General features: G+C 40.7%; 1 pseudogene; it reads right to left on the reverse strand.

Moving 5' to 3' along the window:
* Positions 1 to 3251: 3251 nt before the first annotated feature.
* On the reverse strand, positions 3252 to 6190 carry LOC101347926 (heat shock protein HSP 90-alpha-like; annotated as a pseudogene).
* Between the last annotated feature and the right edge of the window lie 2572 nt (positions 6191 to 8762).

An 8762-nucleotide genomic window follows, 5' to 3' on the forward strand; every position in this document is an offset into this window, starting at 1 on the left:
TGGATCCACAATTAACGCCCATGGAAGCAGCAGTCAAGAAATCAAAAGACGCATTTAATTGAAAAAAATCTGCTGCAAAAGAGGTCTTTAAAGTGTTAAAAAGCAAAGCCATCACCTTGAGGATTAAGGTGCTCCTGACCCAAGCCATGGTATGTCAGTTGCCTCATATGCATGTGAAATCTGGACAGTGAATAAGGAAGACTGAAGAAGAATTAATGCCTTTGAATTATTCTGTTGGCTAAGAATTTTGAATATACAATGGACTGCCAGAAGAATGACCAAATCCATCATGGAAGAAGTACAGCCAGAAAGCTTCTTAGATATGAAGATGGCTAGACTTTGTCTTACATATTTTAGACATATTATCAGGAGGGACCAATTCCTGGAGAAGGATATCATGCTTCGTAAAGTAGAGGGTCAGCGAAAAACAGGAAGACCCTCAACCAGGTGGACTGCAACAATAGGCTCAAACATAGCAATGATTGTGAGGATGGTGCAGGACTGGGCAGTGTTTCGTTCTGTTATACCTAGGATCGTTATGAGTCAGAACCAACTCAATGGCACCTAAGAACAACAACATAAAAAGAAATGAAGTCCTGATGCATGCTACAACATGGACGTACCTTGGAAACATTATACTGAGCGAAATGAGTCAGTCACAAAAGGACAAATATTGTATGATCCCACTTAAATGAAATGTCTAGAATAGGCAAGTATATCAAGACCAAAGTTTTTTTTTGTTTTTGTTTTTTAATTTAACTGTGTTTGTTACAACCTTTTGACACAGCAGGTGATATGTGGACTACATTTCCACTCATGAGCTTAATGGGGTTATTTTTCAAACTGCCTTTACAATAGCCTATTGTTGTTAGGTACTGTAGAGTCAATTCTGACTCATAGCGACACTATGTACAACAGAATGAAACACTGCCTGGTCCTGCGCCATCCCCACAATTGTTGCTATGCTTGAGTCCATTGTTGCAGCCACTGTGTCAATCCATCTCATTGAGGGACTTCCTCTCCTTCGCTGACCCTCTACTTTACCAAGCATGATGTCCTTCTCTAGGGACTAGTCCCTCCTGATAATATGTCCAAAGTATGTGAGACGAAGTCTCGCCATCCTTGCTCCTAATGAGCATTCTTGCTGTCCTTCTTCCAAGACAGATTGGTACATTCTTCTGGAAGTCCATGGTATAGTCAATATTCTTTGCCAACACCATAATTCAAAGGCATTAATTCTTTTTCCGTCTTCTTTATTCATTGTCCAGCTTTCACATGCATATGAGGCTATTGAAAACGCCATGGCTTGGGTCAGGCACACCTTAGTCCTCAAGGTGACATCTTTGCTTTTTAACACTATAAACAGGTCTTTTGTAGCAGATTTGCCTAATGCAATGCATTGTTTGATTTCTTGACTGCTGCTTCCATGGATGTTGATTAGGTATCCAAGTAAAATGAAATCCTTGACAACTTCCATCTTTTCTCCGTTTATCATGATGTTGCTTATTTGTCCAGTTGTGAATATTTTTGTTTTCTTTATGTTGAGGTGTGATCCATACTGAAGGCTGTGGTCTTTGATCTTCATCAATAAGTGCTTCAAGTCCTCTTCACTTTCAGCAAGCACGGCTGTGTCATCCACATAACACAGGTTATTAATGAGTCTTCTGCCCATCCTGATGGCACATTCTTCTTCATATAGTCCAACTTCTCGGATTATTTGCTTAGCATACAGATTGAGTAAGTATGGTGAAAGAATACAACCCTGACACACACCTTTCCTGACTTTAAACCACTCAGTATCTCTTTGTTCTGTTCAAACAAATGCCTCTTGGTCTAAGTACAGGTTCCTTGTGAGCACAATTAAGTGTTCTGCAGTTTCCATTCTTCCCAATATTATCCATATTATTATGATCTACACAGTCAAATGCCTTTGCATAGTCAATAAAACACAGGTAAATACCTTTCTGATAGTCTCTGCTTTCAGCCATGATCCATCTGACATCAGCAATGATATCTCCCATTCCACATCCTCTTCTGAATCTGGCTTGAGTTTCTGGCAGTTCTCTGTTGACATACTGCTGCAACCGCTTTTGAAAGATCTTCAGCAAAAGTTCACTTGTGTGTGATATTAGTGATATTGTTCGATAATTTCCACATTCTGTTGGATCACCTTTCTTTGGAATGGGTACAAACATGGATCTCTTCCAGTTGGTTGGCCAGATAGCCGTCTTCCAAATTTCTTGGCATAGACAAGTGAGTGCTTCCAGCGCTGCATCCATTTGTTGAAACACCTCAATTGGTATTCTGTCAATTCCTGAAGCCTTGTTTTTCACCAATGCCTTCAGCGTAGTTTGGACCTCTTCCTTAAGTACTAACAGTTCTTGATCATATGCTACCTCCTGAAATGGCTGAACATCCACCAATTCTTTTTGGTACAGTGACTCTGTAATCCTTCCATCTTCTTTTGATGCTTCCTGTGTTGTGTGATATTTTCCCTGTAGAATCCTTCAAAATTGCAACTCAAGGCTTGAATTTTTTCTTCATTTCTTTCAGCTTGAGAAATGCCAAGTGTGTTCTTCCTTTTTGGTTTTCTATCTCCATGTCTTTGCACATTTCATTATAATACTTTACCTTAGGCAGAGCTTAGTCAACTTCTTCCATTCCTAGGTAGGCGTATAATTTTGCTATTCTAATTAATGTTTTTTTCTTTGGAAAACATGCTGTATGGATACTTAGGTCCCATCTAGTTGATTCAGTGTGGCATACTAACATCTAGAGGCCTAGTACATGCAGAGGTGGTAACTACAGGGGATGGAAGCTTAAAAATAAGATACTGGAAGGTGAAACTCAAGTTATTTTCACAAAGATTTTTCTTTGAAACATCAAAGTATGTCTCAAGACTTCAGTGACAAAAAATTTGGCTTACTAAGGAATTCGCTTAATAGCTAAACACTTTAGACTAAGGAGTTAACATTAGGTTACATACACCATACAACAAATATTACCTCGATCTATTAAATAATATAATGTGAAACCAGAAAAAAATTACTAGCTGTGCTTTAGTGCCTAAAGTATCACAGTTATCACACTTAGAAGTAAAAAGAAATCTTATCTTCCCCTTAGTTATTGTCATGCCATACAGATTTTTGAAATGTTAACAAAAATAAAGAAAAAAATCCTTGAAAATATATTATCAGAAGGAATGAAGATAAAGTATTGAACACGTGTACAGGTGATTCCTCAGGCAGAGCTTAGTCGACTTCTTCTGTGTGCGATGTGCCATCATCTCCTTCAAGGGGCGGCATTTCTTTGGTAACAGCAGTGCTGGTGTTGTCAGCACTAGGGTCATCTTCACCAATACTCAGACCCGTTTAATTGTCCTGTAGATCCTGTTAGCCTGTGTCTGGGGATCTTCTAGACAAAAGCCAGAAGATAGGAGTGTGATTTTGTAGAGTAAAATGACCAGATCTTTCACAGACTTACATTCTTGCCAGCCTTGGCCTTTTTCTGTGAGGTCTTGATAATGGAATGGTCGAGATTTATCTCCAGATGTTTCTTTGCTGTCACATAGCCTGTCTTAGTTATCTAGTGCTGCTGTAACAGAAATACCACAAGTGGATGGCTTTAACAAAGAGTTTATTTCCTCACAGTAAAGTAGGCTAAAAGTCCAAATTCAGGGCATCAGCTCCAGGAGAAGGCTTTCCCTCTCTGTTGGCCTTCTCATCAATGTTCCCCCAGACTAGAAGCTTGTCTCACCGGGTCCAAAGGATGCACTCTGCTCCCGGCACTGCTTTCTTGATTGTATGAGGTCCCCCTGTCTCTCTGTTCACTTCTCTCTTTTCTATCTCAAGAGATTGCCTCAGGACACAATCCAGTCATGTAGACTGAGTCCTGCTTCACTAACACAACTGCTGCCCATCCTCCCTCATTAACTTCATAGAGGCAAGATTTACAACATACAGGAAAATCACACAATACCGGGAATCATGGTCCAACCAAATTGATACGCATATATTTTGGGGGGGACTTAATTCAATCCATGACATAGCCCATTGTCGAGTTGTCTCTTAGGGCTTAAGCCTTCATGATTCTTTCCATGTTTGCTGTCCAGCCATATGTACTTGTGACAATACAGCATGGGGACGTGACCAATCAGTCTGACACCACCACATTTTCAACTTGTTTCTCCAAGATGTCTTTCATGATTTTGCAGAGGTTTTCATACTTTGATTTTTCTCTTCTTGTTTCTTTTTCTCTTCTTCATCTTCTGGAAGTTCCAAGCCCTCTTTGGTGACTGACACTAAAGTCTTCCCCTCAAATTCCTTCAGCTGTTGGACGCAGTACTCATCAATGGGCTCAATCACATACTCCACTTCTAAGGCGTGCTTCTGGACACTTTTCACAAAGGCCGAGTTAGCAACTTGGTCCTTGGTTTCACCAGTGATGTAGTAGATGTGTTTCTGGTTTTCCTTCATTCTGGTTAAATAGTCCTTGAAAGAAACCATCTCATCACGCAAAGCAGATGTGTAATATCTTAATAGCCTTGAAAGCTTCTTCCCATTTTGAGAGTCTTTGTGTATTCCAGCTTAATGTTTTTAGAGAATTGCTCATAAAAATTTTTGTAGTTTTCTTTATCTTCCACCAGTTCAGTGAAGAGTTCTAAGCACTTTTTGAACAAATTCTTCCCGATAGTTTTCAAAATTTTGCCTTTTTGCAACATCTCATGGGAAATATTTAGCAGGAGATCCTCAGAGTTCACCACGCCTCTAATGAAATTCTGATATTCAGGAATTAGCTTCTCACAGTTGTCTCCATGATGAAAACTCTGCATACGTGTAATTTAATGTTACTCTTTTTCTTTCTGTTTTCAAACAGGTCAGATGGAGCACATCTTGGGACAAAGAGGCCAAAACCAGGACAAAGAGACCAAAACCAAAAAACAAACCCATTGCCATCGAGTCGATTCGAACTCATAGTGACCCTATAGGACATAGTAGAACTGTCCCATAGGGTTTCCAAGGAACAGCTGGTGGATTTGAACCACAGACCTTTTGTTTAGCAGCCAAACTCTTAACCACTGCACTACCAGGGCTCCTCTGAATTCTAACTGTCCTTCAACTAAGAAATGCTTCACAGCCAAGTGGTCTTCCCAGTCATTAGTCAAGCTCTTATAGAATTCTCCATATTCTTCATTCTTCATTGGTAATATCATCAGAATTTCTGGTCCAAATGGGCTTTGTTTTGTTGAGTATCTCTTTGTCAATGTACTTTTCCTTGCTCTTCTTTTTCTTCTTCTTGTCACCATCCTTTTTTTCTTCCACTTCATCAGAACCAACATCATCCATTTCAGGCTTGTCATCAGACTCCTTTTCTTATTTTTCATCCTCTTTGTCTTCCTGTTCTTCAGCCTCATTATCACTCACTTCTTTATCTCATTCTTTCTCCACAAAAAGAGTACTTGGATAGCCAATAAATTGAGAATGTTTCTTCACTATCTCCTTCATTCTTCTTTCCTCCAAGTACCCAGTTTGGTCTTCTTTCAGATTCAGGATAGCCTTTGTTTCATGACCCATATGTTTGCCTGTGTCCGTCCTAACTGTGAATGACACTCCTGCTGAAGACTCCCACAAATACTGCTCATCATCGTTATGTTTGGTGATCATGGTCAATTCTCAGCAATCAAATACACAGAATAAAACCCCACACCAAACTAGCCAATCATGGAGATGTCTGCGCCAGCCTGCAAAGCTTCCACGAACACTTTGGTCCCCGACTTGGTGATGGTACCAAGGTTATTGATCAAGTCGGCCTTGGTCATCCCAATTCCAGTGTCCATAATCGTGAGAGTTTGATCTTGCTAGTTTGGAATGAGATTAATATGCAGCTTCCTCCCAGAGTCTATCTTACTGGGATCTGTCAAGCTTTTGTATCTGGTTTTGTCCAGAGCATCTGATGAATTTGAAAGCAGCTCCCTCAGAAAGATCTCTTTGAGTAGAAAATGTTGATGATCAAGGACATCAGCTGAGCAGTTTCAGTCTGGAAGGGAAATGTCTCCACCTCTCCCTCCTCCATGGCTGGTCTTGGGTCTGGAACTCCTCAGACATTTTGGTGAAGGGACCAGTCGAGGTCTGCAGCGCAGCAGTGCTAGGACGCAGAAGCAACTCAAGAACAAAGTTTATTAGTAGTTACCAGGGGTGGGGAAGCAGGAGGGGAAAAGGAGGAGTCAGTGCTTAGGGGACACTGAGCTTCTGTTTCCCATTGCCTTTGAGTCAATTCTGACTCTTGGCAATAGATTAGAACTGCTCTGTAGGGTTTCCAAGGCTGTAATCTTTACAGAAGCAAAATGCCACATCTTTCGGAGTGGCTGGTGGGTTTGAACCGCCAATCTTTCGGTTAGCAGCTGAGCGCTTAACCACTGCACCACCAGGGCTCCTTGAGCTTCTGTTAAGGGTGATAGAAAAATCTGGGAATGGGTAAGGGTGATGGTTGAACAAATGATGATCCTTATTAATGCCTATGAACTGTGCATGTGAAGATTGTTGAAACGTCAAATGTTTTGTTACTTATATATTTACCACAGTAAAAAGCATAAGACATAATTAATGGATTCATAGAATGTTAGAGCTACAGGGGAGACTGGGGATCATTTAGTACAACCCTCTATTTTAACAGAAGAGAAAACTGTAGCTCAGAGAAATTAAATTATTTGCCTTTAATCACAGTGGCAATGAGGGAATGAGAAATGAAGTAAAATGATTCCTAAAGATCTTTTTGAGTAAAGATCCAAAACATTGGGTAAAACTCTAACCAGGTAGAAATATCTGGAATTTTTTTTTCATATCTGGAATTTTTAAAAGACAAATCTATTCATTCATTTAACAAGTGTCTATTGAGTGCCTATTATGTGTTGGCATAGTCTTAAGAACTAGGGAGATAGCACCAAACAAAAAACAGACAAATATCCCTGCCCTCCTGGCGTGACAATCTATAGAGAGAAAGAGAAAATAAATAAGTACAGCACTCAGCTGCTAACTGAAAGTTTAGCGGTTTGAACCCACCAGCTGTTCTGTGGGAGAAAGGTGGCAGTCTGCTTCCGTAAAGATTACAGCCTTGGGAATCCTATGGGGCAGTTCTACTCTGTCCTATAGGGTCGCCATGAGTCGGAATCAACTCAGCGGCAATGGGATTTTCCTTTTCTCTTTGATGTCATGTAGCTCTAAGTATCATGAAGAAAAGTAAAGCAGGGAAAGGGGATAGGGAATGTGTGCGTGTGTGTTGCATTTTAAAATAGGATGATCATAGAAGGCCTCTCTGATAAGGTAGGTATAGCACATTTGACCAAAGACTTAAAGGAGGTAAGGAAGTGAGCCAAACATTTCCTGAGGGATGAGTGTTCCCAGACAAAGCAAACAGCAAGTGCAAAAGACCTGAAGCAAAAGTCCCTGAAATGTTCTCAGAACAAGATCAGTGTGGCTGAGCAGAGTGATCAAGAAGGAAAAAAAGTAGTAGGAGGTAAGGTCTCAGAAGAAATCAGGATCAGAGCCTTGTATGACATTGTAGGAAATTTGGCTTTACTAGGAGGTAAACGAATAGCCAGAGGAGGGTTTTGAGAGGAAGAATGATATGATCCTACTTTTTTTTAACGGGTTTTCTCTGACTGCTGTGCTAAGAACAGTCTATGGGGGCAAGGGTGGAAGTATGAAAACCAACCAGAAGGCTAATACAATAATTGAAGTGAGACATGTTGATGATTGGACCAGGGTGGTAGGGGCCAGGTACTGAAAAACAGTTGTATTGTACACAAGAAGAAACAATCTTTGATGGTTATGAGGGAGGGCAGAGGTGGGGATGGAAAAACACTAAATAGACAATAGATAAGTGGTAACTTTGGTAAAGGGTAAGACAGTGCACAATACTGGGGAAGTCAGTATAACTTGTGAAAGGCAAGGTCATGGAAGCTCCATAGACACATTTAAAATCCCTGAGGGACTGAATTACTGGGCTGAGAGTGGTGGGACCATGGTCTTGGGGATCATCTACCTCAATTGGCATAACATAGTTTATAAAGAAAATGTTCTACATTCTACTTCGGTGAGTAGCATCTGGGGTCTTAAAAGCCTGTGAGCGGCCAGTGGTCTCACCCCTTCTGGAGCAAGGGAGAAAGAAGAAAATCAAAGACACAAAGGAAAGATTAGTTCAAAGGACTAATGGACCAAAACTACCACAGCCTCCACCAGACTGAGTCCAGTACAACTAGATGGTGCCCGGCTACCATCACTGACTGCTCTGACAGGAATCACAATAGAGGGTCCCAGACAGAGCTGGAGAAATATGTAAAACAAAATTCTAACTCACAAAAAAAGACCAGACTTACTGGCCTGACAGACACTGGAGAAACCCCAAGAGTATGGCCCCCCAGACACCCTTTTAGCTCAGTAATGAAGTCACTCATGAAGTTCACCCTTTAGCCAAAGATTAGACAGGCCCATAAAACAAAATGAGACTAAAGGGCACATCAGCCCAGGAGCAAGGACTAGAAGGCAGGAGGGGACAGGAAAGCTGGTAATAGGGAAGCCAAGGTTGAGAAGGGACAGTGTTGACATGTTGTAGGGTTGATAACCAATGTTCCAAAGTAATATGTGTACTAATGGTTTAATGAGAAGCTAGTTTGTTCTGTAAACCTTCGTCGAAAGTACAATTTTTTTAAAAAAAGTTGTATTCTGAATATATTTCCAAAGTAGAGCCAACAAGGTTTGGAAGCG

The sequence above is a fragment of the Trichechus manatus genome, unplaced genomic scaffold, assembly GCF_000243295.1.
Source record: "Trichechus manatus latirostris isolate Lorelei unplaced genomic scaffold, TriManLat1.0 scaffold00064, whole genome shotgun sequence".
NCBI classification, from domain to species: Eukaryota; Metazoa; Chordata; class Mammalia; order Sirenia; family Trichechidae; genus Trichechus; species Trichechus manatus.